Source organism: Tachyglossus aculeatus, chromosome 26 (genome assembly GCF_015852505.1).
Source record: "Tachyglossus aculeatus isolate mTacAcu1 chromosome 26, mTacAcu1.pri, whole genome shotgun sequence".
NCBI classification, from domain to species: Eukaryota; Metazoa; Chordata; class Mammalia; order Monotremata; family Tachyglossidae; genus Tachyglossus; species Tachyglossus aculeatus.
Genome location: NC_052091.1, coordinates 21,414,098 through 21,429,127, shown reverse-complemented (window position 1 = coordinate 21,429,127; position 15,030 = coordinate 21,414,098). Strand labels below are relative to the sequence as shown.

Sequence of the window (15,030 nt, the reverse complement as noted above, 5' to 3'; positions counted from 1 at the left end):
TCACAGTCACAGAGTTGTCCAAGGTCACACAGAGCAGGCCAGTAACTGGGATTAGAGGTCCAGCATGCTGGGGAAGCAGCATGACCTAGTGGATAGAGCACAGGCCTAGGAGTCAGAAGATCATGGGCTCTACGACTTGTCTGCTGTGTGACCCTGGGTAAGTCACTTCACATTTCTGTGCCTCACTTACCTCATCTGTAAAATGAAGATTGAGACAGTGAGCCCCACATGGGACAGTGGCAGTGTCCATCTGGGTTTACTTGTATCCATCCCATTGGTTAGTTCTGTGCCTGGCACGTAGTAAACTTTTGACAAATTCCATCATCATCATCAATCTCTCTTTTTGATGATATGAGTTTTTCGATGGTATGATTAAGCACTGTATGAGGCACCGTTCTAAACGCTGGGATAGATATAAGGTGTGTGGGATAGTGGCTCCCTCTACCCACCAAATCAGAGTCCAGGTCAGGATCAGAAAGAGTCTTTATTCTTTCTCATGAGAAAGGGCACTACCCCCGTTGCTCAAACAGCATCAGCCGGGGAGTGTGCTTGTTGATTGTACGAAGCCGGTTTTTATAGCCCTAACGCATCCTCTTCCTCCCACCGACTATCCCCTTTCTCCATTGTCTGGATACTTAAGGGCGTACAATTTAATCGCGGCAGCTAGCACCCAACACGCTCACGTACAAGGCTGACAGTGGCCTTGCGGTTTAACCTGCATCCTGTTTTTCGGTTAGCTGCGTCCTGTTTTTTTGTAAACAGGTCCTGCAATGTGGCTGTTTTATTTTCCCTCTATCTCCTTCCGGTTTGTCCTATCTGGTGTAACCCGGCCTGGCCCAGGGAGATAGCTTCTGCCTTCCCTCCTGGGGTCTCATGAGGAAACTTCACTGGGTTCCATCCCTCACAAAGGTCATCAGGTTGGACACAAGTCCATGTGTTGAATCCCCATTTTACAGATGAGGGAACTGAGGCCCAGAGAAGGGAAATCACACGGCAGGCAAGTGGCAGAGCCAGAATAGTAATAATGATAATACAGATGACATTTATTAAGCACTTACTATGTGCAAAGCACTGTTCTAAGCACTGGGGAGGTGACAAGGTGATCAGGTTGTCCCACGGGGGGCTCACAGTCTTAGTCCCCACTTTTACAGATGAGGGAACTGAGGCACAGAGAACTCAAGTGACTTGCCCAAAGTCACACAGCTGACAACTGGCTGTGCTGTAATTTGAACCCATGATCGCTGACTCCAAAGCCCATGCTCTTTCCACTGAGCCAGGCTGCTTCTCAGAATTAGAACCTAGTCCTTCTGACTCCCAGGCCCATGCTGTATTGTTCTACTGTCCTCTCCCAAGCACTTACTAGAGGGCTCTGCTCAGAGTAAGTGCTCAGTAATTACCATCGATTAATGATTGATCCCAACAGGGGTGGCCAAGCCACCAGAGGGTGGCAAGTCACAGAGGGTGGTGTGTGGCCATCTGTGTAGCCAGCACCTGGCATTCTGAGGAGTGGAGGGAGAGGTAGAAGCAGCTTGGCCCAGGTGGACAGAGCCCGGGGCCTGGGAGTCAGAAGGGCCTGGGTTCGAACCCCGCCTTTACCGTAACCGTATGTCAGTTCTGTAACCTTTCTTTCATTCATTCATTCATGCATGCATGCATGCATTCATTCATTCATCAATTCAATCGTATTTATTGAGGGCTTACTGTGTGCAGAGCACTGTACTAAGCATTTGCAAAGTACAATTCATCAACCAAGAGAGATAATCCCTACCCAACAACAGGTTCACAGTCTAGAAGGGGGGAGACAATGAAACAAAACAAGTAGACAGGCATCAATAGCATCAATATAAATAAATAGACTTATAGATATATACACATCGTGAAAAAAATTAATTGGCCAAGTCACTTCACTACTCTGGGCCTCAGGGTGCTCAGCTAGATCTAGTTCTCAGTGCTTAGCTCAGTGCTTGGCCCACAGTTAGAACTTAAAATTCCACAATTGTCAGAAGCAGCGTGGCTCAATGGAAATCAATCAATCAATCAATCAATCAATCGTATTTATTGAGCGCTTACTATGTGCAGAGCACTGTACTAAGCGCTTGGGAAGTACAAATTGGCATCACATAGAGACAGTCCCTACCCAACAGTGGGCTCACAGTCTAAAAGGGGGAGACAGAGAACAGAACCAAACATACCAACAAAATAAAATAAGTAGGATAGAAATGTACAAGTAAAATAAATAAATAAATAAATAAATAGAGTAATAAATATGTACAACCATATATACATATATACAGGTGCTGTGGGGAAGGGAAGGAGGTAAGACGGGGGGATGGAGAGGGGGACGAGGGGAGAGGAAAGAAGGGGCTCAGTCTGGGAAAGAGCACGGGCTTTGGAGTCAGAGGTCACGGGTTCAAATCCCGGCTCCGCCAGCTGTCTGCTGTGTGACTTTGGGCAAGTCACTTCACTTCTCTGGACCTCAGTGACCTCATCTGTAAAATGGGGATTAAGACTGTGAGCCCCATGTGGGAGAGCTCACCTCCTCCAGGAGGCCTTCCCAGACTGAGCCCCCTCCTTCCTCTCCCCCTCCTCCCCACGCCTTACCTCCTTCCCCTCCCCACAGCACCTGTATATATGTTTGTACATATTTATTACTCCATTTATTTTACTTGTATATATTTATTCTATTTATTTTATTTTGTTAATATGTTTTGTTTTGTCATCTGTCTCCCCCTTCTAGACTGTGAGCCCGCTGTTGGGTAGGGACCGTCTCTATATGTTGCCAACTTGTACTTCCCAAAGCACTTAGTACAGTGCTCTGTACACAGTAAGCGCTCAATAAATACGATTGAATGAATGAACCTAATTACCTTGTATTCCCCTGGGCTTAGAACTGTGCTTCTTATGCCATCCTTATTATAAAGGCTGCCGGGTGGGGTTGAGCCTGAGTGGTATGTAAACACGGGGAGGGCGGGGTGGTGGTCCTCCCTGGTTTCTCCTGGTAATGAGCCACCTGAGCTGCAGATAAAAGGAAGTTGGAGCAGCAAATGAGAACTTCCTCCGCAACTCCCCCCCGCCGCACCTCCCCCAAAAACCGAAACAGCCGATAAAAGGGGGGAAAGAAATAGTTCCATGGGGCCCAGGAACAAAGAAAACAAATATCAAAGATCTGCGCTGAGACACCTTAATGGGGCCGAGGCCAAAGCACTTGAACCAGGTTGGCATGCCGCTGGGTCCAGACTCCTTGAAACTCCTGTGACATGGGACTATCTTCAGGAAATTTGGGGAAGCCAGTCGGATTGGTAGCTATTTTGGGTCCGGGGTGGGGGTTGGGGGTAGGGAGTGTGTGTGTGTGTGTGTGTGTGTGTGTGTGTGCGCGCGTGTGTGTGTGTGTTTGTACGCATCTACGCCCCTTTCAATTAGGCTAAGCGTGAGGTAAAGTGTTTCGCTGTATACGGTGGTAATAATAATAATAATGATGGTGGCATTTGTTAAGGGCTTACTATGTGCCGGGCACGGTCCTGAACGCTGGGTTGGGTACAAGCAAATTGGCTTGGACCCAATCACTGTTCCACGTGGGGCTCCCGATCTCAATCCCCATTTTACAGATGAGGGAACTGGAGCACAGAGAAATGAAGTGACTCGTGGCTCAGTGGAAAGAGCATGGGCTTGGGAGTCAGAGGTCATGGATTCTAAACCCAACTCTGCCACTTGTCGGCTTTGTGACCTTGGGCAAGCCACTTAACATCTCTGTGCCTCAGTTACCTCATCTGTAAAATGGGGATTCAGATGTGGGCCCCACGTGGGACAACCTGACCACCTTGTAGCCCCCCATGCTTAGAACAGTACTTTGCACGTAGTAACTGCTTAACAAATACCATCATTATCATTAAGGTCACACAACAGACTTGTGGTGGAGTCGGGAGTAGAACGGACCTTCTGACTCCCAGGCCCGTGCTCTTTCCACTAAGCCGTGCTGCTCCTGATGGGGGCCCCCTCATGCACCATGGAAAGCTTGCAGATATTGTTTGAATGTACGTGGTTCTGTTGCCATATCTGGTATGGGCCTTAGACCCTGCAGCCCACTGGCTGGGTCCAGGAACCAAACCAAATAAGGAGGTAGACTCCACCCAGCTCTGTACCAAATCTGCACCAATCCAGTCCTCACTGTTTTCAAATCTACCAATCACTGTGATCAGCAACAGTGGTATATAAGCCTGTTGTATCGGGCACTTGGGGCCTTTGCCCTTAAGGAAATGAGCCCCCGGGGTGCGTTACCCCCTATTTGGTCTGCGACCTTACCAATAAAACTTTATTAAAACTTCCGGCAGTCACATGCTGTCTGACTAATCCTTTAGTTGCCCAGCGACTTGGTAGCCATCCAGAACAACCAATGCCATCAGTAATGATGACGGCATTTATGAAATGCTCACTATGTGCAAAGCACTGTTCTAAGCGCTGGGGAGATTACAAGGCGATCAGGTTGTCCCACGGTGGGCTCACAGTCTTCATCCCCATTTTACAGATGAGGTCACTGAGGCACAGGGAAGTGAAGTGACTTGCCCAAAGTCACACAGCTGGTAATTGGCGGAGCTGGGATTTGAACCCCTGACCTCTGACTCCAAACCCCGGGCTCTTTCCGCTGAGCCACGCTGCTTCCCTATCTGCATCCCCACCTTGGGTTCTCTTGGGTCCACTGTGAGCCCCACATGGGATGATGACCTGATTACCTTGTATGTACACCAGAGCTTAGAACACTGTTTGGCACATAGTGAGCACTGTTATTGACAAGTAGGGTGCAAAATAGGTTAACTCGGTGTACATCGGCCAGGGTGGTGACGCAGATAGGAAAAATGACTCGGAGACATGAGTTCAGATAGAGCAGTAAAGAAGGAAAGTGGCTACCTGCCCGTTCACCTCCCGGGAGAGGTACGAGTGACAAGCAGCCCCGATCCCATTCTCACTGTGTCTTTTATTGAGTTACAGCAACATGGGAGCGGAGCATTTAGGAATTTCAGGAATCTGATTAGGACCGACAAGATGTTACAAATTCTCATTATTCTCTGTTCTCACTGCCTTGTGCAGGTTGTTATCTGCCCTATGGCCTTGCATAGATACTTGTTACTTGTTACTGCCTTGAAAGACATCAGTTGCTGAGCCTTGGCACAAAATACAAAAAGGAGTTGTTCTCTCGGCCTGCGCAAAATGGAGGGTTACTGTTAGCATACACAAAATGGAGTCAGTCATGTCAAGTCCGCTAGTGGGCAACAATCCCCCCTTTGATCCTTCCGAGGCCCATGGCCTCCGGGAGGATCACATACGACCCTCTTTGGGATAATAAAGGTCTTCCGCAAAGCTGACGCCTAAAGTAAAGGATAAGGAAAAGACAAAAAAAATACAGGCATAGCTTTACACACACAACACACGCAACAATCCCCCTCCTCAGCGAAACACAGCATCCAGAAGGCGCTGCATGTCCATGATCTCAGCCTTGGACAGGGGTACAGTCGGGGTTGCAGAAGCATCAAGGTAGATGAAGCACATCAGAGGCAGGCCTTCAGGAGCTGAAAAACACAGCACAGCACAAAAAAAACAACACAGCAAGCAAGACACACAAATAAGCAACCAGACAAAATCTCACAGGACCGAGGCGCATCCGGTAGAAGTTCGACGGCAGCCGTAAAGCTGGGACAGTGGGTGGCTCAGAATCTTGAGTCAGCAGAAACCGAAGGTGGAGTACAATCGGGAGGCGAAGCATCAAAAACAGCTGGCTTCACCTGGGAGTGGTGGATCCATGAGGGGCGCTCGGCAACACAAACTGCAGAAAAGGAAGACAAGAGAACCTGGTAGGGCCCCTCCCAGGATGGCTTAAGTGAAGCATTGCCGACCATGCGCTTAACCCAAACCCAATCTCCAGCAATGACGGATGCAGATGATAGATCACGGTGAGAGGGGTGCGCTGACGGAGGATTCCAGGCAGCCTGCAGCTCAGCTAGAATTCCCCTGGAGAGACAAACATAGGCTCGCAGGGGCATCATCGCCACCTGTAGGGTCGGAGGAGGTCGGGGATCTGAAAGGCTTCCCCATACGGGGGAATGACCAAATAGCATTTCATAAGGAGATATATTTAAAGGAGCCTGGGGGCAGACATCGGTAGACGATAAAGTGCGAGAGGTATAGAACCTCGGGCCATTTGAGATGAGTTTCCATACAAAGCTTTCCCAAAAGGGTTTTCAACTCACGACTGGCACGTCCCGATGACCAGGGTGAGCACTGAAGCTCTGGCAAGTAGCACAACTGGCTGTGACACGTTTGGCAACAGGATGGATACCTGGGGCAAACCAAACTTGAAGAACTGTGGCTGCCAAGACATCTGCACCAAAGTGAGTCTCCTAGTGAAGACCCAAACTGGTCGCAGTGCAGCAGCGGGCAAAATAAGGCGTCCATCAGGGACCCAAAAGAGTCCATCCCGTTCCAGTGCCTCATATTGCCAAGGCCACTCAGCTCTTTCCTTATCAGTAATCAGGGAGGGCAACAGACTGCCAGGCATAGACGTGGGGGCCAGGGTCATAACAGGGGCTACACATACAAGGGGGGCATACCGAGCTGCCCAACGAGAGGCCTCGTCGGCTAGGCGATTGCCCAAACTCAGGGAATCACTTCCTCGGGTGTGGGCATGCACATGCACGACAGCCACCTCGGCCGGGAGCAAGAGGAGTAATAGGCACTCTATACAATCCCCATTAGCAACCTGATGACCCGCTGAGGTGAGGAACCCACGACTTTGCCACAGGACACCTGTAGCATGACAAACCCCAAAGGCATACTTAGAGTCTGTACAGATGGTCACACACTTCCCTTTACCAAGTAGTAATGCCTGTGCAAGGACTTCAAGCTCAGCTGCCTGCGCACTGCAAGAAGCTGGGAGTGAGCCAGTCCACAGCACAGAGGTTAGGGTAATACACAAGCAGCGCTGGTGAGGCGCACCCCTTGGTCCATAAAGGAGGAGCCATCTGTAAACAAAGTTAGATCAAAAGAGGACAAAGGCCCATTGCAAAGGAGCGATCAAGGAGCGACAGTTTCCCGAACTACTTCATCACAATCATGAATTTGGTCAGTCATGGGAGAGGACTCAAGCAGGGTAGCTGGACTCAAGCAGGGTAGCTGGTTCAAGGAGCCACAGCGCTCCACATGTACCTGCAGATTTTCCAATAAAGCAACTTCATATTTAGTCAGGCGTGCCACAGATAAGTGCTTGGTGGCTGCTCCACGAAGGAGGGCGCACAACTTCATGCGGGAGTCTGAACAACAGCGGGATGTCCCAAGAGATATCCTGAGACTTTTCAAGCAGCATTACCACCGCAGCTATTCAGAGGATACAGGGGTATTTGACCTAGAATGACAGGATCATAGGACACCTGAATAATAGGCTACTGGTCGACAGTGAGGACGGAGAGTTTGGCAAAAACACCTGAGGCCACCTCCGTGGCCGTTCATGAATGTACAAATAGAACGGCTTACTATAGTTAAGGAGTCCCAGGCAGGGGCTGAACTCAGGCATGATTTTTAGTGTCTGAAAGGCTTCTACAGCCTCGGAGTCCAGTCCAGGGGCTCTGGGGGGGGGAAGTCATTTTTAGGAGCTCAAAAAGGGGTCTGGTTAACAACCCAAATTCTGGAATCCAGGCTTGACAAAACCCAGCCACACCAGAAAACCTCTCAGGGCCCCTCTTAGTAGTGGGGCGAGGCATGCATTGAATCAGGCTCGCTCGCTTGGGGGCGATTGCTCTTTTCTCCCCGCCCGCAACATGAACCCAAGATATTTTACCTGGGGGCTGACACCACTGCAGTTTCTCGCGACTAACTTTAAGACCAAGCTGATGCAAGCAAGCTAGGACCTGAAGGAACCTGACCGACACAGATCCTCCGTGTCCCCAGCAATAAGGATATCATCCACATACTGGAACATACTGATCCCTTTGGGTACTTTGAGGGGAGATAGGGCTCTGAACAACTCTCTTGAAAAGATAGTTGGGGAGTAGACAAAACCCTGGGGAAGTCTCGTCCAGGTTAGTTGACGACCTTCCCAGGTAAAGGCAAAAAGGTACTGGCTCTCACAGGACACTGAGACGGTAAAGAAAGCGCCAGTTAAATCAATACAAGTAAAACAGGTTGCTTTGGGACTCACGGAGCTAACTACTGCCGTGGGACTAGGAACCACAGCATGCATAGGCAAAACGTAAGAGTTAATTGCATGCAAGTCCTGGACTAACCGATAGGACAGAGGGGAGCCTGGTTTTCGCACCGGCAACACAGGAGTATTACAAGGAGACCGACATTCGACTAAAATTCCCTCGTGTCTCTTCTCTTTCTCCTTCACACACGCTTACTCTAACCTTCGTACACAAACAATTTCCTTCAGAGGCAATCTCTCCACCCATCATTCCCCCTTATGGGACACCTGCTTCGCAGGGTGTAGATGCCTGAACAGACAATTTCCTTCAACCGCAATTGCTTCACCTTCTCTTTTCTTTCTCCTTTTCCCTCCATCTTCCTTTATACACATACAATTCTTTTAACCATCGTCTCTTCTCTCTCACTAAGATGAGTGAAAAAAGTCATCGGAGGTTTTCCCTTTCCCTCTGGATCATCCAGTGGAAGGAGTCCCAATTAGTAGGTTTCCGGCCCAATTCTTGGATGGCAGCCAGGAGAGTCTGCTGCCCTTGATTAAGGCGATTCCAATCTATTTCCACATTTAAGTTCCAATTAGGCTCAATTGTTGGCCCACGCCACATGAGGCTGACCATCGTTCTCTAAATTTACAGTCAGAGCTCTGAGGCGGGAGCTCTCATCAGAAGTGAAAAACAATTCAAGCAGCTCTTCTACATCCGCCCAAGTAGGAAGATGGGTTCTAAAAATTCCCAGGACCCTTCGATACACTTCCTGAGGATTTCTTTGAAAGGGTGGAGTATTCTGCTGCCAGGTTATAAGGGTTTGGGGCTCGAAAGGGACATGAGCCCTTACTCCGGCTATTATGACATTCCCGCCCGCCCCTGGGATCTGCTGGTAGTTCTCACGAACAGGGGCTAGAAGTGGTACTGGAGGTAAATAAGCAGGGGGATAGGAACTGAGGTACCTATCAGGTCCGCTGAGTGGGACTGCGGACTCGGGACTGAAGGCAACACAGCCTTTTCTGCCACAGGTGACAATGTTGCTACTTCAGTCTGAGAGGACTGATTCTTACTAACCTCAGCCCAACAATACCAACAGCACATTTCATCATACCGGGAACAAGATAAAACCTCCCAGAGTTTGCGAAGACTTTGAGGATCAAAAGACCCTCCCTCGGGCCAGAAAGAATAACCCTGTTGGTCCCGGAACTTAGTCCAGGCCTTGTGACACCCTACAAGTTGTTTTTCAGACATTCCTTTAGTTACAGGCAAGTGACTCTCATCCCGTGATTGGAGAACTTTAGCCAGGCACCAACTAGTCTTAGAGAGACTCGTGCCCATGGTTCCAACAACCGGAAACCCCTTTCCGCTCAACCCAGAAAGACACCTAGGACGTCTCCTAGGCCCCCTCAGAACGTCTCCTGAGGTCAACAGACCACCTCCTAACCCAGGAGGAGAAACCACCCACCCCTTCCAACCGAAGGGAGGAGAAACCACCCACCACCGTGTAAACGGAGGAGGAAGAAACCGCTAACCCGGAACCTCACCCGGGTGCTCCAAATTAACAACCCAGAAGGAGAGAAGGGGAGACTCAGACCCGAAAAGCGGATCCTTACTTACAAAGTCTGACGCGTCACGAGAGTCGACCGTTCTCACCCGCGGAGGTTTGTTCCTATCCAGATCACAGCACGAGAGTCCCCTTTGTGGTCGCCAAAGAAGTTACTGTTATTGACAAGTAGGGTGCAAATAGGTTAACTCGGTGTACATCGGCCGCAGGGTTCTTGTAACCAGGGTAGTGACCCAGATAGGAAAAATGACTTGGAGACATGAGTTCAGATAGAGCAGTAAAGAAGGAAAGTGGCTACCTGCCCGTTCACCTCCCGGGAGAGGTACGAGTGACAAGCAGCCCCGATCCCATTCTCACTGTGTCTTTTATTGAGTTACAGCAACATGGGAGCGGAGCATTTAGGAATTTCAGGAATCTGATTAGGACCGACAAGATGTTACAAATTCTCATTATTCTCTGTTCTCATTGCCTTGTGCAGGTTGTTATCTGCCCTATGGCCTTGCATAGATACTTGTTACTTGTTACTGGCCTTGAAGACATCTGTTGCTGAGCCTTGCACAAAATACAAAAAGGAGTTGTTCTCTCGGCCTGCGCAAAATGGAGGGTTACTGTTAGCATACACAAAATGGAGTCAGTCATGTCAAGTCCGCTAGTGGACAACAGCACTTAACAAATACCATCATTATTATCATTACTATTATTACCTCCACCACATGTCTGCAGTGTGACCTTAGGCAATTTACTTCACTTCCCTGAGTCTCAGTTACTTCATCTGTAAAATGGGGATTAAGAGTGTGAGCCCTGTGTGGGACTGGGACTGTGTCCGACCTGTTTTATTGTATCTAACCCACCGTTTAGTACGGTGCTTGTGAGGCCGGCATCACGGGCGGGAACTGAGGGGAGGAAGTGAAACTGACAAGCATCCCTTACCCCCCTCTACAATCTGCCCATCAGCGTGACGCTAGAAGGATAGAGCCAATCCGTCAACGCCACAATCTCGGATACAGTTTATAAGCAACTCCGGCTGAGTGCTCAGGGTTCTCACCTCCCCTAAGGGGCGGAGCCCGCTGTGTCCGTTACACCCAAAAGACCTAAATTCATTCTGGGAGGGAAATTGGACGGGATAATAAAAGCTTGCTTGGGGAAATGATCCTCTGAGTAATTCTTTACTGGCTGGCATCACCTGGCACACACTGGTCTGCTGTGTTACCTTGGGCAAGTCACTTCACTTTTCTGTGCCCCAATCCCCTCGTCTGTAAAATGGGAATTAAGACTGTGAGCTCCATGTGGGTCAGGGATTGTGTCCAACCTGATTAGCGGGTATCTACCACAGCACTTTGTACAGTGCCTTGCACACAGTAAGCATTAATGCCATTAAAACGCCATTAAAAAAATGCCAAATGCCATTAAAAAAAAAAAAGCTGCTGCTCCTCCTCCTAACACCCATTCCCAGTGCGCACGACTCAGCTGAGACAAGAGAAGCACAAACCCTGGTGAGCTGTTGATGTTTCAGGGCCCTGCCACAGACTCTTGCTGGTGAGCCAGTTAGGACGGAAACCTTTAGTCAGTGGGATCCTGCCACCAAGATCAATAATCTTGGATCCTCTGTCAGAGTAAATTAGTGCCCTTGCAGGCCAGCTGCTGTTTGAATGCTGATGCCTTGGCCTATCCTAAACATTTTCATATGTATGGCGTCATCTGCCCAGTCCCTTCCCACCCAGGCCACATGAGTGGTATTTGTTAAAGCACTTACTATGCGCTTTGTGTACATTGGACACAGTCCCCTGTTTCTCATAGGGCTCACAGTTTGAGGGAGGTTTTCCCCATTTACAGATGAGAAAACTGAGGTCCATCCAACTGACTTTCCCAAGGTCACAACAGTGGGCAAGGGTCAGAGTGGGGATTAGAGTGGGATCAGAGTGGGATCGTTCTCGCCTGTCCCGCCATCGACCCCCAGCCCACGTCATCCCCTGGCCTGGAATGCCCTCTCTCTGCCCATCCGCCAAGCTAGCTCTCTTCCTCCTTTCAAAGGCCCTACTGAGAGCTCATCTCTTCCAGGAGGCCTTCCCAGACTGAGCCCCTTCCTTCCTCTCCCCCTCGTCCCCCTCTCCATCCCCATCTTACCTCCTTCCCATCCTCACAACACCTGTATATATGTATATATGTTTGTACATATTTATTACTCTATTTATTTATTTATCTTACTTGTACATATCTATTCTATTTATTTTATTTTGTTAGTATGTTTGGTTTTGTTCTCTGTCTCCCCCTTCTAGACTGTGAGCCCACTGTTGGGTAGGGACTGTCTCTATATGTTGCCAACTTGTACTTCCCAAGTGCTTAGTACAGTGCTCTGCACACAGTAAGCACTCAATAAATACAATTGATTGATTGATTGATTAGAACCCAGTTCTCTTGACTGCCAGTGAGTTGACTTCTTTTTTAACTCTTTAGAGGAAGCAGCATGGCCTAAATGATAGAGCAGACCTGGGAGTCAGAAGGGCCTGGTTCTAATCCCAGCCCTGCCACTTGTCTGCTGTATGACCTTGGGCAAGCAACTTCACTTCTCTGGGCCTCAGTTACCTTATCTGTAAAATGTTTAGTACAGCGGTACAGTGCTCTGCACACAGTAAGCGCTCAATAAATACGAATGAATGAATGAATGAGTGGTATAAAGTAAGCACTTAATGTGGAAGAAAAACTTTACAGACTCTGCGTTGTGTTCAGAAAAAGGTATGTCAGAGACAGATTTTATTACTATTAGCGCTTCATCCGACACTAGTAGGGAGAGGAGTTGAGCAGCAGAGATTCCGCTGCTAGTCAAGGCCAGCTCAACTTCAGGCAATACAGGGCTTCTTCATACACCATTAGTACAGCATTCATAACGATCAGAACAATCCAGTAGGAGAAGTACTTTAGGATAGAATGCAGTAAGCTCCTGGGGCATTTCCTGTTTAGTCCTGGACCTCCTTTGTTAGGGTGGTAAGTAGGGCCAGGGGCTTGATTGGTTCTAAGGCAACCCGTCAGGCAAACCCAAAGTGGTCAAGTGGGCCTTAGGCAGGGGTGGGGGAGAAAGGTGGACAAAAGCAGGACCTTGACAATTGTGCTTCTATAACAAATATCACAATTATTATTATTAGATAGAGCATGAGCCTGGGAGTTAGAAGGACCTGGGTTCTAATTCCAGCTCCAATACTCGCCTGCTGTGTGACTTTAGGCAAGTCACTTAGCTTCACTGTGCCAGTTACCTCTTGTAAAATGGGGATTAAGACCATGAGCCTCGTGTGGAACAGAGACTATGTCCAACCCAATTTACTTGTATCTATCCCAGTGCTTAGTACAGTGCCTGGCAAATAGTAAGCTCTTAACAAATACCTCTATTATTATTATTACCATTATTATTATTAATAACCATAATGCTTCCCACTCTGGTGCCCCCAGGAGCTCTGTGCTTTCAAAACAGGTACATTTGAATCCCAGACCTTCCCGATCCCAATTTTGGCCTTGCCATGCTTGACCAGTCACCCAGGTATTTCCCCCAGAGTGCGGTTTCTGCTGCTTTCACGTTACTCCAATAAGCACTTTGCCCCAACTGACTGCCGTCCAGCTCCTCTTTGGGATTTTGTCAGCAGTAGGGGAACCAATAAAATGTAAACGTAGATTCTTTCCTTCCAGAAAGATGGAATTCCTTCTGCCATCAGTTGCTCCCACACGTGCACAAACATGGAACCCAGTCTTATAAACAAGATGATGACTGGAATTTTAAGTGCTTACCTGTGCCAAGCACTGAACTAAGCACTGGGACCTAGACCTAGCTGAGCACCCGTCTTGCAGCAGAGCTGAGCTGCTTGAATCACTTTTATTTCCAGAATCGGAAAACTTCCTCCTGGAAGGGCAAAGGATGGTAAACATTCGGGGGAGCTTCTTGGGGTCATTTTCAAACCCTAATTTGGCAAGGCACTGGGATTGCAAGCTTTGTGTTCTCTTATGTGAAAAGAAATTTGGCCTAGACTGTGAGCTCGTTGTGGGCAGGAATGTGTCCGTTTGTTGTTATACTGTACTCTCCCGAGAGCTTAGTACAGTGCTTTGCACACAGTGAGCGCTCAATAAATACGATGGAGTGAATTGAATGAATGGATGAATAAATGATGGAAATAAATCCATCGGTAACATTTGCCAACATATTGCCTGTGGGTCACAATAGTGAGCACAGATGAGCTCCTGCCCTCGAGGAGTTAACAATTTAGCAGCAGAGGCCAACCCTCGAGAAGCAGTGTGGCTTAGTGGAAAGAGCACGGGCTTGGGAGTCAGAGGTGGTGGGTTCAAACCCCAGCTACGCCACTTGCCAGCTGTGTGACTTTGGGCAAGTCACTTAAATTCTCTGGGCCTCAATTACCTCATCTGTAAAATGGGGATTAAGACTGTGAGCCCCCTTTTGGGTCAGGGACTTTGTCCAACCTGATTTACGTGTATGTACCCCAGCATGTTGCCAATTTGTACTATATGTTGCCAACTTGTGCTTCCCAAGCGCTTAGTACAGTGCTCTGCACACAGTAAGCACTCAATAAATATGATTGAATGAATGAATGAAGCCGGCCCCCACTATTTTTAACTCTTTCCCTGATACCTGAGCCATGAAGCCCCTAAAGCGAAGACTCAAATCTGCAGTTCATGGTATGAAGCCAGGCTCAGTTTGCAGGCACCCTTATTTTTTATCTTTCTACTACTTGGGTCATGAAGACCCCAAAGGGAGTCACGTTTGAGGATCATGGCATGAAGCCAACCTCCCTTTTGCCAGCACCCACACTTTTATGGTTCTTCCCGGCACTTGGGCCAGGAAAACCCAAATGGGAAGACACAAATCGAGGGTTCATGGCACGAAGCCAGACCCACGATTCCCGACACCCATGTTTATCATTCTTCATCATGGTGTGTGAGCCGTGAAGACGCAAGTGGGACGACTCAGATCTGGGGTTCAGGACATGAAGCCAGCCCTCTTTTGCTAGTACTCATGTTATTTTTCTTCCCGGCACCTAAGCCATGAAGACCCAAGTGGGAAGACTCAAATCTTTGGTTAGTAGCATGAAGCCAACCTCCCTTTTGCCAGAACAAATATTTTTAATTGCTTTTCCCAGGACCTGGCCCATGAAGACCCAAATAGGAAGACTAAAAGCTGGGGCTCTTGGTATGAAACCAAGCCTCCTTTCGCCTGCCCCCATTTTATTTTTCTTCCTGGTGCTTAGGCTATGAAGATCTCTCTGGGAAGATTAAAATCTGGGGTTCATGGCATGAAGCCAG

The 15,030-nt window shown here is 48.6% G+C and overlaps 1 protein-coding gene across 1 annotated transcript in view; it reads right to left on the bottom strand.

Annotated features, from left to right (window-relative positions):
* Nucleotides 1-5,376: 5,376 nt before the first annotated feature.
* The window catches only part of LOC119946104 (normal mucosa of esophagus-specific gene 1 protein-like), a 30,100-nt gene continuing 20,446 nt past the window's right edge, over nucleotides 5,377-15,030 (bottom strand). Inside the window, exons 5-7 of the mRNA XM_038767511.1 lie at nucleotides 9,786-9,887; nucleotides 5,775-5,815; nucleotides 5,377-5,561 (exon numbers count right to left, since the gene is read on the bottom strand). The gene's annotated coding sequence lies outside the window, so the exon portion shown is untranslated. The remainder of the gene's footprint in view (nucleotides 5,562-5,774; nucleotides 5,816-9,785; nucleotides 9,888-15,030) is intronic.